Source organism: Mya arenaria, chromosome 10, assembly GCF_026914265.1.
Source record: "Mya arenaria isolate MELC-2E11 chromosome 10, ASM2691426v1".
Taxonomy (NCBI): Eukaryota; Metazoa; Mollusca; class Bivalvia; order Myida; family Myidae; genus Mya; species Mya arenaria.
The window spans coordinates 7,238,561-7,257,440 of NC_069131.1; the positions used below are offsets into that span (position 1 = coordinate 7,238,561).

The following is an 18,880-nucleotide window of genomic DNA, read 5'->3' on the forward strand; positions in this document are numbered from 1 at the left end:
TCAATAAATGGATGTGCTTTATCGTCGATTAAGCATATGTGTTATAATTTTGTCATTAAATAGATGTGTTTTATCGTCGATTAAGCATATATGTGTTATAATGTTGTCAATAAATGGATGTGCTTTATCGTCGATTAAGCGTGTATGTATTATAATGTTGTCAATAAATGTATGTGCTTTATCGTCGATTTAGCGTGTATGTGTTATAATGTTGTCAATAAATGGATGTGCTTTATCGTCGATTTAGCATGTATGTATTATAATGTTGTCAATAAATGGATGTGCTTTATCGTCGATTAAGCAAGTATGTGTTATAATGTTGTCAATAAATAGATGTGTTTTATCGTCGATTAAGCATATGTGTTATAATGTTGTCAATAAATGGATGTGCTTTATCGTCGATTAAGCATGTATGTGTTATAATGTTGTCAATAAATGGATGTGGTTTATCGTCGATTTAGCGTGTATGTGTTATAATGTTGTCAATAAATGGATGTGCTTTACCGTCGATTTAGCATGTATGTGTTATAATGTTGCTAACGAATGAGCGTATTTTATCGTCGACTTAGCATGTATGTGTTATTTATCTTTATTTCCACTTTTCAGTAATTAAACATATACAAATTATGGCATGCTAAAGGCAAAGAGTAATGCAATGCATATTGTTGTCAATAAATAAATGTACTATATCGTCGATAAAGTATGTATGTTACAATGTTGCCAATGAATGTATGTTATAATTTTACCAATTAATGTTTATGTTATAATGTTGCCAATGAATGTATGTGTTATAATGTTGCCAATTAATGTAAATGTTAAAATTTGCCAATGAATGTATGTTATAATGTTGCCAATGAATGTATGTTATAATGTTGCCAATGAATGCATGTGTTATAATGCTGCCTACGCAAGTATATCATATAATGTTGCCAATGAATGCATGTGTTATAATGCTGCCTAAGCAAATATATGTTATAATGTTGCCAATGAAAGCATATGTTATAATGCTGCCTATGCAAATATATGTTATACTGTTGCCAATGAATGCATGTGTTATAATGCTGCCTAAGCAAATATATGTTATAATGTTGCCAATGAATACATATGTTATAATGCTGCCTATGCAAATATATGTCATACTGTTGCCAATGAATGCATATGTTATAATGCTGCCTATGCAAATATATGTTATACTGTTGCCAATGAATGCATGTGCTATAATGCTGCCTAAGCAAATATATGTTATAATGTTGCCAATGAATGCATATGTTATAATGCTGCCTATGCAAATATATGTTATACTGTTGCCAATGAATGCATGTGTTATAATGTTACCAATGATTGCATGTGTTATAATGCTGCCTACGCAAGTATATCTTATAATGTTGCCAATGAATGCATGTGTTATAATGCTGCCTACGCAAGTATATCTTATAATGTTGCCAATGAATGCATGTGTTATAATGCTGCCTACGCAGGTATATCTTATAATGTTGCCAATGAATGCATGTGTTATAATGCTGCCTACGCAGGTATATCTTATAATGTTGCCAATGAATGCATGTGTTATAATGTTGCCAATGAATGCATGTGTTATAGTGCTGCCTACGCAAGTATATCTTATAATGTTGCCAATGATTGCAAGTGTTATAATGCTGCCTACGCAAGTATATCTTATAATGTTGCCAATGAATGCATGTGTTATAATGCTGCCTACGCAAGTTATCTTATAATTTTGCCAATGAATGCATGTGTTATAATGCTGCCTACGCAATTATATCTTATAATGTTGCCAATGAATGCATGTGTTATAGTGCTGCCTACGCAAGTTATCTGATAATGTTGCCAATGAATGCATGTGTTATTATGCTGCCTACGCAAGTATATCTTATAATGTTGCCAATGAATGCATGTGTTATAATGCTGCCTACGCAAGTATATCTTATAATGTTGCCAATGAATGCATGTGTTATAATGCTGCCTACGCAGGTATATCTTATAATGTTGCCAATGAATGCATGTGTTATAATGCTGCCTACGCAAGTATATCTTATAATGTTGCCAATGAATGCATGTGTTATAATGTTACCAATGAATGCATGTGTTATAGTGCTGCCTACGCAAGTTATCTGATAATGTTGCCAATGAATGCATGTGTTATAATGCTGCCTACGCAAGTATATCTTATAATGTTGCCAATGAATGCATGTGTTATAATGCTGCCTACGCAAGTATATCTTATAATGTTGCCAATGAATGCATGTGTTATAGTGCTGCCTACGCAAGTATATCTTATAATGTTGCCAATGAATGCATGTGTTATAATGCTGCCTAAGCAAATATATGTTATAATGTTGCCAATGAATGCATATGTTATAATGCTGCCTATGCAAATTTATGTTATACTGTTGCCAATGAATGTATGTGTTATAAGCTACATAAGCAAGTAAATAGTATAATGTTGTCAATGAATGCATGTGATATAATGCTGCCTAAGCAAGGATATGTTATTATGTTGCTTGTTTGATGTTTGGTTTATATCTATTAAGTCCTGTATCATTGAAACCTATCATTGCATTGAAACATTCAATGGATGTTTAACTTTGTACCTGTAATCAAAGAATATCTTAAGCGTTATCATAAATGAAATTTAAACATTTATGTCTTTCATTCTCAATTAAATAGTATTAAAAAAAATTACTATTGGAAGTCAATTTTTTCTTGTAATGCCATCTCGTTAAAATTCCATGTATTAGATTCTCTACATCGCCGAGAAAAATGGCTTTCGTGAATCCGAGTCCCCCATTAATACAATAAAACCATACGATGAGAGAACATTTGATCTTGGCTGGTGGGTCTGTTTATAGCTGCAGTGGAAATCGATATTTGTATTCCCGTGTTTTCTGTGAAATTCTGCTAGTTGAAGATCTTTCTGTTAGCTTCAGAAATTTCCGATGTATTGTATATGTTTTACAGTTATAGTACTGTTAGTGCGGCGACTTAGCTGTAATAGCTGAAACATTTGATAGTCGTACAACAAACTGTTATACCAGCACGTTTAGTCCTTGTTTGAGTATCACTGCGATTCCTCTGCCTTATATACGTCTCCTTGAGTAAAACAACAGCAAATTATGTGCTGATCACTTGCAACATCCTTGGACAAAACCCTTCCATGAACTCACGTCAACATGCATCATAGTACTACCATATAAACACGTAAACATAGGTCATAGTACTACCATATAAACACGTAAACATAGGTCATAGTCCTACCATATATACACGTATACATAGACCATATATACACGTTTACATAGAACATAGTCCTACCATATATACACGTATACATAGATCATAGTCCTACCATATATACACGTTTACATAGATCATAGTCCTCCCATATATACACGTATACATAGAACATAGTCCTCCCATATATACACGTATACATAGAACATAGTCTTACCATATATACACGTATACATAGAACATAGTCCTACCATATATACACGTATACATAGAACATAGTCCTACCATATATACACGTATACATAGAACATAGTCCTACCATATATACACGTATACATAGAACATAGTCCTACCATATATACACGTATACATAGATCATAGTCCTACCATCTATACACGTATACATAGAACATAGTCCTACCATATAAACACGTATACATAGAACATAGTCCTCCCATATATACACGTATACATAGAACATAGTCCTACCATATAAACACGTATACATAGAACATAGTCCTACCATATATACACGTATACATAGAACATAGTCCTACCATATATACACGTATACATAGATCATAGTCCTACCATCTATACACGTATACATAGAACATAGTCCTACCATATATATACGTATAGATAGATCATAGTCCTACCATATATACACGTATAGATAGATCATAGTCCTACCATATATACACGTATACATAGAACATAGTCCTACCATATATACACGTATACATAGATCATAGTCCTACCATATATACACGTATACATAGATCATAGTCCTACCATATATACACGTATACATAGATCATAGTCCTACAATATATACACGTATACATAGATCATAGCCCTACCATATATACACGTATACATAGATCATAGTCCTACCATATATACACATATACATAGAACATAGCCCTACCATATATACACGTATACATAGAACATAGCCCTACAATATATACACGTATACATAGAACATAGTCCTACCATATATACACGTATACATAGAACATAGTCCTACCATATATCCACGTATACATAGAACATAGTCCTACCATATATACACGTATACATAGAACATAGTCCTACCATATATACACGTATACATAGAACATAGTCCTACCATATATACACGTATACATAGAACATAGTCCTACCATATATACACGTATACATAGAACATAGTCCTACCATATATACACGTATACATAGAACATAGTCCTACCATATATACACGTATACATAGAACATAGTCCTACCATATATACACGTATACATAGAACATAGTCCTACCATATATACACGTATACATAGAACATAGTCCTACCATATATACACGTATACATAGAACATAGTCCTCCCATATATACACGTATACATAGAACATAGTCCAACCATATATACACGTATACATAGAACATAGTCCTACCATATATACACGTATACATAGATCATAGCCCTACCATATATACACGTATACATAGAACATAGTCCTACCATATATACACGTATACATAGATCATAGTCCTACCATATATGCACGTATACATAGAACATAGTCCTACCATATATACACGTATACATAGATCATAGTCCTACCATATATACACGTATACATAGAACATAGTCCTACCATATATACACGTATACATAGAACATAGTCCTACCATATATACACGTATACATAGAACATAGTCCTACCATATATACACGTATACATAGAACATAGTCCTACCATATATACACGTATACATAGAACATAGTCCTACCATATATACACGTATACATAGAACATAGCCCTACCATATATACACGTATACATAGAACATAGTCCTACCATATATACACGTATACATAGAACATAGACCTACCATATATCCACGTATACATAGAACATAGCCCTACCATATATACACCTATACATAGAACATAGTCCTACAATATATACACGTATACATAGAACATAGTCCTACCCTACGTGTTGCTGTTTTGAGCAAGAATTATGAATCTTGATAAATTTCCGTTTCTATCCAAACGGAAAAAAAATCTTCTACATATAAATACGTGTTTGTGCCAAAAACGCCCAGCATATACGATTAACCATTTGTTGTAGCCTTTTCGACGCTGAAGAAATATAACACACCCCTGAAGGTAGTGTGGCTTTATATGGACCGGCCGGTCAGCACCCCGAAGAGAAATATATACTAGAAGCAATCTTAACTGTTCAGAGTCGGAGCACCTCGGCCATTTTCCTCGGGAAACAACCTGAGGTGATTATCGAGGTGTGAATGCAAAAAAATTCTAAGTGACATTAAATAAAGAAGAAGATAGAACCTTTTCGCTTTAACCCCTATGAACATAGTGAATTCATTCTAGCAGTTAAACCAATGTTAAAGGACTTTACTCTTCGAATGAGATTATTATTAATGCACTAATACACTTTAACTTATCAATACAAAATACACTAACACAATTAATATTATGTAATAGTTAGATGACATGAACTGAATTCTTAATGATTAAGAATGGGCGGAATGAGCGTGGCAAACGAGTCCTTCTTACTCATTAAATTCACTGCATGTCATCTAACTGACTTAGAATACAACCTCATTGGCTGATATTTTGTCGACGCAAACTCTGACGCAGGAGTGAGTATCGGATGATTGGCAGTAGGCGGACCTTTAAACGCGCGCGAAAGTTGAAATTCTTAATGATTAAGTCTACTTCTTAATGGGTGCATATCTGCAAGATCATTGGTTGAAAATATAAGTTGTATTGTAATATTGAAAAGTTTACGAACTAATTCTACTGGTATACCGGCATACATCCCTCGGTTGAACGGAACACCTTACTTGCAACCACCCTCGTAACAAGCAATTCCTTGCGTAGTACTGAATATCAGGGTTACTGTCGTAAGTATAGCAAAGAAACATTTGGGTTGCGAAATTTAAACTGGTTTTTAAAGATGCACTATTACTCCCAAATAAGATTTACCACAATTAATAATATTGTTTAAACATTCCTAAAAGGATGAATATATGTCGAAAACAATGGTTCTTATGAAGGATTTTCAAGTTTAATTTGAAAGAAATCAGCATAAGACACGTATTTCTACCTTAGGAGACTATAGTAGATCACAGTAAATCTTTAAGCATTCACCAATCATTTAACATTTTTGCTTTTTCTGCTATTAAATACACAGTTACAATCTTGTTATCAGTAATTAATATTTTTCATAATTGCATTATTTAGTAAGAAGTTAAAGGTTTATCAGTCAAAATTGATGTTTGTTATACATCAGTCAATATATATATATTGATTTTGAATAAGAGTGTCACTTTAAGTGATGTATCGTGTTAGTAAGTTAGAGTGATTTAAAAACCAAACATAATATTCCTATCATACTCATGGGACCATAACTTGGACGAGCTTATCGTCATCGAAATGTTTAACTGATATGTCTGATAAGTTAAAATATATATCACGAAAGTAACAGCATTTATTGGTCATGTCAGGCAATGTTTAAAGCTGCATTCTAACAGATCGGCAGTTTTGACCTCTTTGTGTTTGTTTCAGTATCAGCTGATTTTGGTTTTCAAACCCTTCAATGCAGTCATATAAGATAACTTACATATAAGACACATCTGAAAAATTTGGAAGACTGCCGAAAATTTCATTATTCTTTAATCGTTAGTAACACTTTAAGCCATAAAACATCAGTTTTCATACGTAAATACGTAGAATCCGATCTTTTGTCAGCAATCTTGTATCATTGGTTTGAAGACATTAACGCCAAAAATGGCTCATTCGAAAAAAATATGTTAAAAAAGTTGTTTAAACGGCCAATCTGTGAGAAGGCAGATTTAAGTCTGCATTTAATTTATGACATATCAAGCTGAAATTAACATCTGCCGATATCTTGTTTAACCTTCATTAAAGATGACCATATTGTATCTCAATACATTTAGTAAACCAGAATAAAATGGGATTTGTATAAGATCAAGCATAATACACAAACCTATTTCAAACTATTAGCGACAATTACGATAAATAGCGATATTCTGGTTTCCCACATCAATTCACTAAACTGTTCAAATTGTTTTCGTTATGCAATGCACTCTGACAATATAAATGTTTTATCATACACTGGGTTTTAAATCGCAAAAAAACGATTCCCAAGTGTCGTATACAATCTTGTAATTTGTTGTTTAAATGTTGCACTTTTGTAGTTCAACTTAATGTCACTTTGTAGCCGTGCCAATATTTTAACATTGGTGCTCACTTCAAAACCATTCTCGGATTCCATACAAACCAAAAGTACACCAGACTTGCGCACAATAATTAGGAATACTCCGAAAACTAAATTCTCATATGTCTTAAAAAGTTAAAATACTTATAACATGACTATTGTAGACACTATATATATATATATACTTGGTTGAAAAACATATTATCTATTAAAGATACAGCAATTTTTACCATCTTGACCACTCAGTCTCAAAACGTAAGTGAATATGGATCGTGAAATCGTATACCCGCGTTTTAATGAAGCCATACAATAGTACCGGTGTCTCCCTCCAGAAGTGTAAAACAGTTAAAGAGGACATTTACAGGTGAATATCCGAGTAACTAGCCGGTCACTGGCGCAAGCTATCGAACTTCCTGGACAAAGACAGTCTTAATTACGACCCTGACGTGACTCCACTATTAGCGAGTTAGGGTTACCTGCAATAGTTATCTTTATCTAATTATATCGTTAACTCATGTTAAACATTTGATTCAGTTGTGTTTCAGTTGTGTTTATGTCACTTTCAATAAGCGCAAAATTTTCGGAGCCCCCCCCCCCCACACCACGCTCCCTCAAACCCACCTCCCCCCGCCCCTCCCCATCCCCCGCCCCTCCCCTCCCACCGCCCCTCCCCTCCCCCGCCCCTCCCCCTCCCCCCTTACAAAAACGACGCGCGTTATAAGTCAAGTGACGTTTTATTGCTGGTAATGGTATGTGATGTCAATGATATACTGACTCTGACGTCATTGACGTTGTCGCTGTTTGAACCGCCGAATTTATAATACATGTACGGATAACCTTCTTGTAACCTTTTTTCAGCATTGGAATATCCGGCGGAGAAAAAAATGAGTGTAAATATAAACGCTTGTTGACTATCTTCAGTTATCGGCTGCTCATGAAATCCACATTGCTGTGCTGTGGCCAAATGTTTTTATCCGGATACTTGTAAACCCCATTGTTCAAACATTCAATCATGGCGTTATTACGACTTTGTTAATGTCATTGATGAACTCTGAGATGCGACCGGTCGAATATTTAGAAGCTAATGCATGATGGATAATTGGCCAGTGTCTCATAACGGCCCGAGATGTAGTCAAGGGACTGTCATAAGCACGAAGGGCCAATTATCACGCAACGCCCCGGCTCCGCCATATTTGAACCTCTTTAATACATATGTTTTCTGCCTCCGTAAGCTTAATATATATTGTTGTTTTATTTCAAATTTACCCCACTTAAGTTAACAAACACAGCGTGGAAATCGATCATGGTCATAATTTCCCAAACCGCGTTCGTATTTGCCCCCCCCCCCCCCCCCATTTCCTTTTAGACAATAACCAAATCGATGAAATGTAATTTAAAAGTTGATACAGCATCGTTGGTAACCATTTTGATTCTAAAACGACAGATGAATTCACGTACCAACGTTCCACAAGCGGGCTACAGAGCGATAATCTATAATCGGCCCTGGCAGCAAAACCGACAATCGGCGAGTCATGCAAATAATCGCGAAAACCACGAGCACAGTTCTGACCATGAAAAGAAACATATGTTATAAAGGATCATCTTTATCACAGTCGATAAATAGAAAAATGGAAATACAAGGATTGAGTCTCGTTTCTCGTGTGCCCACGCATTGTGAACGCGCATGCGCGAGTTCCAAAACGTTCCTTGGATGTACAAAACCACACTCGAGCGAACGATCAGTTAAAATAAATCCTTAAATACTCGCACACATATGCTTTTGTATGAATAATGCTTGACGCTTATATTGCATAACACACAGCTAAAACATATTCAACTAAACTTCATTCGTATTGAATTATTTAATTAAGATGTAATTATTAGAAGTGTACGCATTTGTTCGTATTAAGAGCTTTATGGACTTTTGCCCGCGTGCCCTCCTGTGGTCATACAGCATGAATACGCCAACAATTGGGAATCGGTCTTTAAAGCTGCACTCTCATAGATTGAACGATTTGACAACTTTTTTTATTTTTTTTGTCATGGAACGAGCTAATTTTTGCGAAACTCCATGGAAACTAGTTATATAAGACTGCTGACAAAAAATTAAATCGCAGATTTTTATAAAAAAATGATGTTTTATGCATTTTCTTAAACAGTTAGTAACGGTTTAAGCCATACAACATTAATTTTCGAATGGGAATATGTAAATCTACGATCTGATTTTTGTCAGCAATTTAATATCATTGGTTTGCAGATATTTACCAAATAATTGCTCTTTCCAAGACAAAAAATAAAAAAAAGTTGTTAAAATGGTCAATCTGTGAGAGTGCATCTTTCAATACGTGTATGATTGTTCAATAGGTAAAATTCATAAAATACAGTCATCTGTTCACTTTGGCAATTCATTAGCTGAAGATGTTCATCATTTAAGTAGTTAAGTATATTTTTAAGATGGTAATTTGTTTTACTGAAATACTTGAGCCCAATATGTTATACAGGTTTAAATGCAGAGCCAAATATGTAATACAGGTTTCAATACATGGCCAAATATGTTATACATGTTTAAATACATGGCCCAATATGTTATACATGTTTAAATACATGGCCCAATATGTTATACAGGTTTAAATATATGGCCCAATATGCTATACAGGTTTCAATACATGGCCCAATATGCTATACAGGTTTCAATACATGGCCCAATATGTTATACAGGTTTAAATATATGGCCCAATATGTTATACAGGTTTAAATATATGGCCCAATATGTTATACAGGTTTCAATACAGGGCCCAATATGTTATACAGGTTTCAATACATGGCCCAATATGTTATACAGGTTTCAATACATGGCCCAATATGTTATACGGGTTTCAATACATGGCCCAATATGTTATACAGGTTTCAATACATGGCCCAATATGTTATACAGGTTTCAATACATGGCCCAATATGCTATACAGGTTTCAATACATGGCCCAATATGTTATACAGGTTTCAATACATGGCCCAATATGTTATACAGGTTTCAATACAGGGCCCAATATGTTATACAGGTTTAAATACATGGCCCAATATGTTATACAGGTTTCAATACATGGCCCAATATGTTATACAGGTTTAAATACATGGCCCAATATGTTATGCAGGTTTCAATACATGGCCCAATATGTTATACAGGTTTAAATACAGGGCCCAATATGTTATACAGGTTTAAATACAGGGCCCAATATGCTATACAGGTTTCAATACATGGCCCAATATGTTATACAGGTTTAAATACAGGGCCCAATATGTTATACAGGTTTAAATACAGGGCCCAATATGTTATACAGGTTTAAATACAGGGCCCAATATGTTATACAGGTTTCAATACAGGGCCCAATATGTTATACAGGTTTCAATACAGGGCCCAATATGTTATACAGGTTTCAATACATGGCCCAATATGCTATACAGGTTTCAATACATGGCCCAATATGTTATACAGGTTTAAATATATGGCCCAATATGTTATACAGGTTTCAATACATGGCCCAATATGTTATACAGGTTTCAATACATGGCCCAATATGTTATACAGGTTTCAATACATGGCCCAATATGTTATACAGGTTTAAATACATGGCCCAATATGTTATACAGGTTTCAATACAGGGCCCAATATGTTATACAGGTTTCAATACATGGCCCAATATGTTATACAGGTTTAAATACAGGGCCCAATATGTTATACAGGTTTAAATACAGGGCCCAATATGTTATGCAGGTTTAAATACAGGGCCCAATATGTAATACAGGTTTAAATACATGGCCCAATATGTTATACAGGTTTCAATACATGGCCCAATATGTTATACAGGTTTCAATACATGGCCCAATGTGTTATACGGGTTTAAATACAGGGCCCAATATGTTATACGAGTTTAAATACAGGGCCCAATATGTTATACGGGTTTAAATACAGGGCCCAATATGTTATACAGGTTTAAATACAGGGCCCAATATGTTATACAGGTTTAAATACAGGGCCCAATATGTTATACAGGTTTAAATACAGGGCCCAATATGTTATACAGGTTTAAATACAGGGCCCAATATGTTATACAGGTTTAAATACAGGGCCCAATATGTTATACAGGTTTAAATACAGGGCCCAATATGTTATACAGGTTTAAATACAGGGCCCAATATGTTATACAGGTTTAAATACAGGGGCCAATATGTTATACAGGTTTAAATACAGGGGCCAATATGTTATACAGGTTTAAATACAGGGGCCAATATGTTATACAGGTTTAAATACAGGGGCCAATATGTTATACAGGTTTAAATACAGGGCCCAATATGTTATACAGGTTTAAATACAGGGGCCAATATGTTATACAGGTTTAAATACAGGGCCCAATATGTTATACAGGTTTAAATACAGGGGCCAATATGTTATACAGGTTTAAATACAGGGCCCAATATGTTATACAGGTTTAAATACAGGGGCCAATATGTTATACAGGTTTAAATACATGGCCCAATATGTTATACAGGTTTCAATACAGGGGCCAATATGTTATACAGGTTTAAATACAGGGCCCAATATGTTATACAGGTTTAAATACAGGGGCCAATATGTTATACAGGTTTAAATACAGGGCCCAGTATGTTATACAGGTTTAAACATAGGGGCCAATATGTTATACAGGTTTAAATACATGGCCCAATATGTTATACAGGTTTGAATACATGGCCCAATATGTTATACAGGTTTCAATACATGGCCCAATATGTTATACAGGTTTCAATACATGGCCCAATATGTTATACAGGTTTAAATACAGGGCCCAATATGTTATACAGGTTTAAATACAGGGCCCAATATGTTATACAGGTTTAAATACAGGGCCCAATATGTTATACAGGTTTAAATACAGGGCCCAATATGTTATGCAGGTTTAAATACATGGCCCAATATGTTATGCAGGTTTAAATACAGGGGCCAATATGTAATACAGGTTTCAATACATGGCCCAATATGTTATACAGGTTTCAATACATGGCCCAATATGTTATACAGGTTTCAATACATGGCCCAATGTGTTATACGGGTTTAAATACAGGGCCCAATATGTTATACGGGTTTAAATACAGGGCCCAATATGTTATACAGGTTTAAATACAGGGCCCAATATGTTATACAGGTTTAAATACAGGGCCCAATATGTTATACAGGTTTAAATACATGGCCCAATATGTTATACAGGTTTAAATACAGGGCCCAATATGTTATACAGGTTTAAATACAGGGGCCAATATGTTATACAGGTTTAAATACAGGGGCCAATATGTTATACAGGTTTAAATACAGGGGCCAATATGTTATACAGGTTTAAATACATGGCCCAATATGTTATACAGGTTTAAATACAGGGGCCAATATGTTATACAGGTTTAAATACAGGGCCCAATATGTTATACAGGTTTAAATACAGGGGCCAATATGTTATACAGGTTTAAATACAGGGCCCAGTATGTTATACAGGTTTAAATATAGGGGCCAATATGTTATACAGGTTTAAATACATGGTCCAATATGTTATACAGGTTTAAATATAGGGCCCAATATGTTATACAGGTTTAAATACAGGGCCAATATGTTATACTTCTTGGCCCACACGCTTTAAGTTATTTGAGTTTTAATCTTAAACTCGAAGAGCGAATTCTGGATGTTCATACATTGTCTTTTATTCAGTTGGGTGTTTTAAAGGTCTAAAAATGTCAAACATGGTATTTTCATCATATACGCCAATAACGGTCGTTGTTGGTGTGTTGTTATTGTTGTTGTTTTTGTTGCTGCTGTTGACACGTTTAGCCAATATTGCTCTCTTTATAACAATTGTACACTAAAATGAAGATTTGCAGTTTTTAGACACAAATCTGGCCCAAGACATCAGCGAAAACGAGCCCATGTTGTGCAATATTTTGAGATAGATATTGACGGCGTGTATTACACAACCATGTATGCATCTCTATAAACGCGATCAGTCCATTATTCAAATACCATCAAATCTAACATGTGACTATTTCATAGCATGTGGTAAATGATTCCAGTTATAATTTATGATCATAATATACCATGCAATGTCTTTAAAGTGGCACTCTTATTCAAAATAGACACATAAACATGTATGATAAACATTAATTTTGAATGATAGACATTTAACTACTTACTAAATAATGCATTTGTGGAAAATACTAATTACTGATAACAAGATTGTAAACGTGTTTTAAATAGCAGAAAGCGCAAAAAAATATAAAATGATTGGTGAATGCTAACAGATTTACTGTGTTCTTCTATAGTCTCATAAAGTAGAAATACCGTGTGTTATGCTCATTTCTTTCTATTAAAACTCTGTATCTTTTATAAGAACCATTGTTTTCGACATTTATTCTCCCCTTTTAGGTATATTAAACCAATTATATTGTTTGTGGTAAATCTGATTTGGGAGTAATTGTGCATCTTTAACGCTATAGGTTACAACGAGTATCCTTACAACCTCACAAAGTATGTTATGTTGACAGAATCGCATCATCAGGGGTTGTTAAGATGATATTTGAGTAATAATCCAATGCGCTTTATCTTTAAAGTTAAAACGATCCAATCTACGTATAACCTTCTTTCTGTAATTTTCATAAATCATAATTTTCGTCTAATCTTGCAGAATTCAACCTGTTTCGTCTGCTCCCCTTGATGTATTCATAAACATGTAATTTATCACCGATATCAGCCTCTTATATCATGTATGTCCCATGCAGTGATTAACACAAATCCTCAGAGTTATCTCATCTCTGTTGCGATGAATTATGCGATAGCATGCGTAAATTACTACATTTTATTATCCAGTATTTTTAATATCCGATCCAAGGAAATATACCCCGATAAGAGAACAGGGTATAGGTATTCATTGTTTTTCCATTGTGCATATGACTAATAGAATACCGTTTATATGAACGTTAGAGGGTAATGGCAGCGTAGTACTAAATGTTGGTGTCATTAAATAGTTTGATTCAACACCATTTGCTATTTTAATACCAGGCTCTAGTTTGAAAATAAAAGTTTAAGCACACTCAGCTATCTCTTGCAGAAGGTTGTGCGATACAGAAGATCGACTGATCTCTCACAGAAAGTATTGACACATATTATATGGAGCGCTCCCTCACAGAAACTATTGACACATATTATATGGAGCGATCCCTCACAGAAGGAATTGACACATATTATATGGAGCGATCCCTCACAGAAGGAATTGACACATATTATATGGAGCGATCCCTCACAGAAAGTATTGACACATATTATATGGAGCGATCCCTCACAGAAACTATTGACACATATTATATGGAGCGATCCCTCACAGAAGGAATTGACACATATTATATGGAGCGATCCCTCACAGAAGGAATTGACACATATTATATGGAGCGATCCCTCACAGAAGGAATTGACACATATTATATGGAGCGATCCCTCACAGAAGGAATTGACACATACTATATGGAGCGATCTCTCACAGAAGGTATTGACATATTTTATATGGAGCGATCTCCCACAGAAAGTATTGACACATATTGTATGGAGCGATCCCTCACAGAAGGAATTGACACATATTATATGGAGCGATCCCTCACAGAAGGAATTGACACATATTATATGGAGCGATCTCTCACAGAAACTATTGACACATATTATATGGAGCGATCCATCACAGAAGGAATTGACACATATTATATGGAGCGATCTCTCACAGAAACTATTGACACATATTATATGGAGCGATCACTCACAGAAGGAATTGACACATATTATATGGAGCGATCCCTCACAGAAGGAATTGACACAGATTATATGGAGCGATCTCTCACAGAAAGTACTGACATATTTTATATGGAGCGATCTCTCACAGAAAGTATTGACACATATTATTTGGAGCGATCCCTCACAGAAGGAATTGACACATATTATATGGAGCGATCCCTCACAGAAGGAATTGACACATAGTATATGGAGCGATCTCTCACAGAAACTATTGACACATATTATATGGAGCGATCCCTCACAGAAGGAATTGACACATATTATATGGAGCGATCTCTCACAGAAACTATTGACACATATTATATGGAGAGATCACTCACAGAAGGAATTGACACATATTATATGGAGCGATCCCTCACAGAAGGAATTGACACATATTATATGGAGCAATCTCTCACAGAAGGAATTGACACATATTATATGGAGCGATCCCTCACAGAAGGAATTGACACATATTATATGGAGCGATCTCTCACAGAAACTATTGACACATATTATATGGAGCGATCCCTCACAGAAGGAATTGACACATATTATATGGAGCGATCCCTCACAGAAGGAATTGACACATATTATATGGAGCAATCTCTCACAGAAACTATTGACACATAGTATATGGAGCGATCACTCATAGAAAGTCTTAACATATATTATATGGAGCGATAACTCGCAGAAGGTTTTTACATATATTATATGGAGCGATCACTCGCAGAAGGTATTGACACATATTGTATGGAGTGATCTCTCAAAGAAAGTATTGACGCATATTATTGATAGCGATCACCTGAAGAAGGTATTGACATATATTATATGGAGCGATCACTCACAGAACGTATTGACACATATTATATGGAGCGATCACTTGAAGAAAATATTGACATATATTATATGGAGCGATCTCTCACAGAAAGTATTGACACATATTATATGGAGTGATCTCTCACAGAAGATATTGACATATATTATATGGAGCGATCCCTCGCAGAATAATATATATCTTACAGAAAGTATTGTATTGACACATATTATAAGGAGCGATCTCTCACAAAAATTATGGCATATTTTATATGGAGCGATTTCTCAAAGAAAGTATTGACACATATTATAAGGAGTGATCTCTCAAAAAGTATTGACACATATTATATGGAGCGATCTCTCACTGAAGGTATTGACGCACATTATATGGAGCTATCTCTCACAAAATATAGTGACACATATTATATGGAGCGATCTCTCACAGAAAGTATTGACGCACATTATATGGAGCTATCTCTGACAAAATATAGTGACACATATTGTATGGAGCGATCTTTCACTGAAGGTATTGACACATATTATATGGAGCGATCTCTCACAAAACATAGTGACACATATTGTATGGAGCGATCTTTCACTGAAGGTATTGGCACATATTATAAGGAGCGATCTCTCACAGAAGATATTGACATGTAGTATATGGAGCGATCTCTCACAGACGGTATTGTATTGAAATATATTATATGGAATGATCTCTCAAAGAAAGTATAAACATGTATTATATCAAGCGATCTTTCACAGATAAAATAGACATACATTATATTGAGCGATCTCTTGCAGAAGGTATTGACATATATTATATGGAGCGATCACTCACAGAAGGTATTGACATATATTATATGGAGCGATCACTCGCAGAAGGTATTGACATATATTATATGGAGCGATCACTCGCAGAAGGTATTGACATATATTATATGGAGCGATCACTCGCAGAAGGTATTGACATATATTATATGGAGCGATCACTCGCAGAAGGTATTGACATATATTATATGGAGCGATCAATCGCAGAAGGTATTGACATATATTATATGGAGCGATCACTCGCAGAAGGTATTGACATATATTATATGGAGCGATCACTCGCAGAAGGTATTGACATATATTATATGGAGCGATCACTCGCAGAAGGTATTGACATATATTATATGGAGCGATCTCTTGCAGAAGGTATTTACATATATTATATTGAGCGATCACTCGCAGAAGGTATTAACATATATTATATAGAGATCACTCACTGAAAGTATTGACTTATATTATAAGGAGCGATCTCTCACAGATGGTATTGACATATATTGTATGGAGCGATTACTCACTGAAGTTATTGACACATATTTTATATGGAGCGATCACTCACTGAAGTTATAGCGATATATGTGTTATACCGTACTGAGTCAACAGGGTGGTATGCTTTTATGGTTTTAGAAAGGAATATTAATATAAGGTAATTATTTCACTTGCTACTTTAAATATGTCTGGACAATGAAAATCCTTCTTCATATTTACTTTCTTTGTATGCAGCGTATAAAGTTTGCTTTACGAAGAGTTTTGTATCTAAAATATCAGTTATCTAAGTGTAATACAGAATAGTACTCTACTGTATTTTACTATAAAATAACTGGATATATTTATGACAAAAAAGAACATAAGGAAGCTTAAACACACGTGTACGAAACTTACCGAAATTCGCCTTCACTTCGTTAGAAATCCCTTTTCTCGTGGAATAATCTTAAACATCGTCATGTGTCAACGTCGAACATTATTTACATTGTGGGTACAAACTATTTTCATAAAGAAGATCTTTTTATCAAATGCCACCATTAGGCAGTCATTCAGAACTGGCGTTCGATCGATAGCCCAATATCAGTCTGTTTCTTTAATATTGGAAAAAATAGTTGACAATATCCAAAACCGTTGATTCCAAAACTCACTGATTTTCAGTCCGTGAAGTTACATATTTCATATTTGTCACATTTTCATGATTTGAATATCGGAACAAACTACTTTAAGCACTTAACAAGCCATTTTGCATCCAAGTGTGCCTGGTATCATAAATTATCCAGGCAGAGTAGTTGAGAGTCAAGCCAGTGTGTTGGGCGAAGCTGGGATCAATAATTCCAATAGTATAGCTTGGAAGCTGGTATATCCAAGCCCTGCTCTTCAGTTTTGCTGCTGTATACAATGTGAAGCGTTATCGGCTTCTGCTGGTTTGTCAATCTCAGTCTTGTTTGTGTGCTGTCACTGCGTTGTTAGCCGTTGTTGACTGGGGTTGTGTCACTGTGGAAGTAGTTTGAGATTATTTATCATGGCGTTGTTAGCCGTTGTTGTCTGGGGTTTTGTCACTGTGGAAGTAGTTTGAGAGTATTTATCATGGCGTTGTTAGCCGTTGTTGACTGGGGTTTTGCCACTGTGGAAGTAGTTTGAGAGTATTTATCATGGCGTTGTTAGCCGTTGTTGACTGGGGTTTTGGCACTGTGGAAGTAGTTTGAGAGTATTTATCAAGGCGTTGTTAGCCGTTGTTGACTGGGGTTTTGTCACTGTGGAAGTAGTTTGAGAGTATTTATCATGGCGTTGTTAGCCGTTGTTGACTGGGGTTTTGTCACTGTGGAAGTAGTTTGAGAGTATTTATCAAGGCGTTGTTAGCCGTTGTTGACTGGGGTTTTGTCACTGTGGAA

General features: G+C 35.0%; 1 protein-coding gene across 1 annotated transcript in view; it reads right to left on the reverse strand.

Annotated features, from left to right (window-relative positions):
* Positions 1 to 18,296, reverse strand: part of LOC128206680 (potassium voltage-gated channel protein Shaw-like) — a 91,382-nt gene extending 73,086 nt beyond the window's left edge. Inside the window, exon 1 of the mRNA XM_052909290.1 lies at positions 17,886 to 18,296. The gene's annotated coding sequence lies outside the window, so the exon portion shown is untranslated. The remainder of the gene's footprint in view (positions 1 to 17,885) is intronic.
* Positions 18,297 to 18,880: the final 584 nt, after the last annotated feature.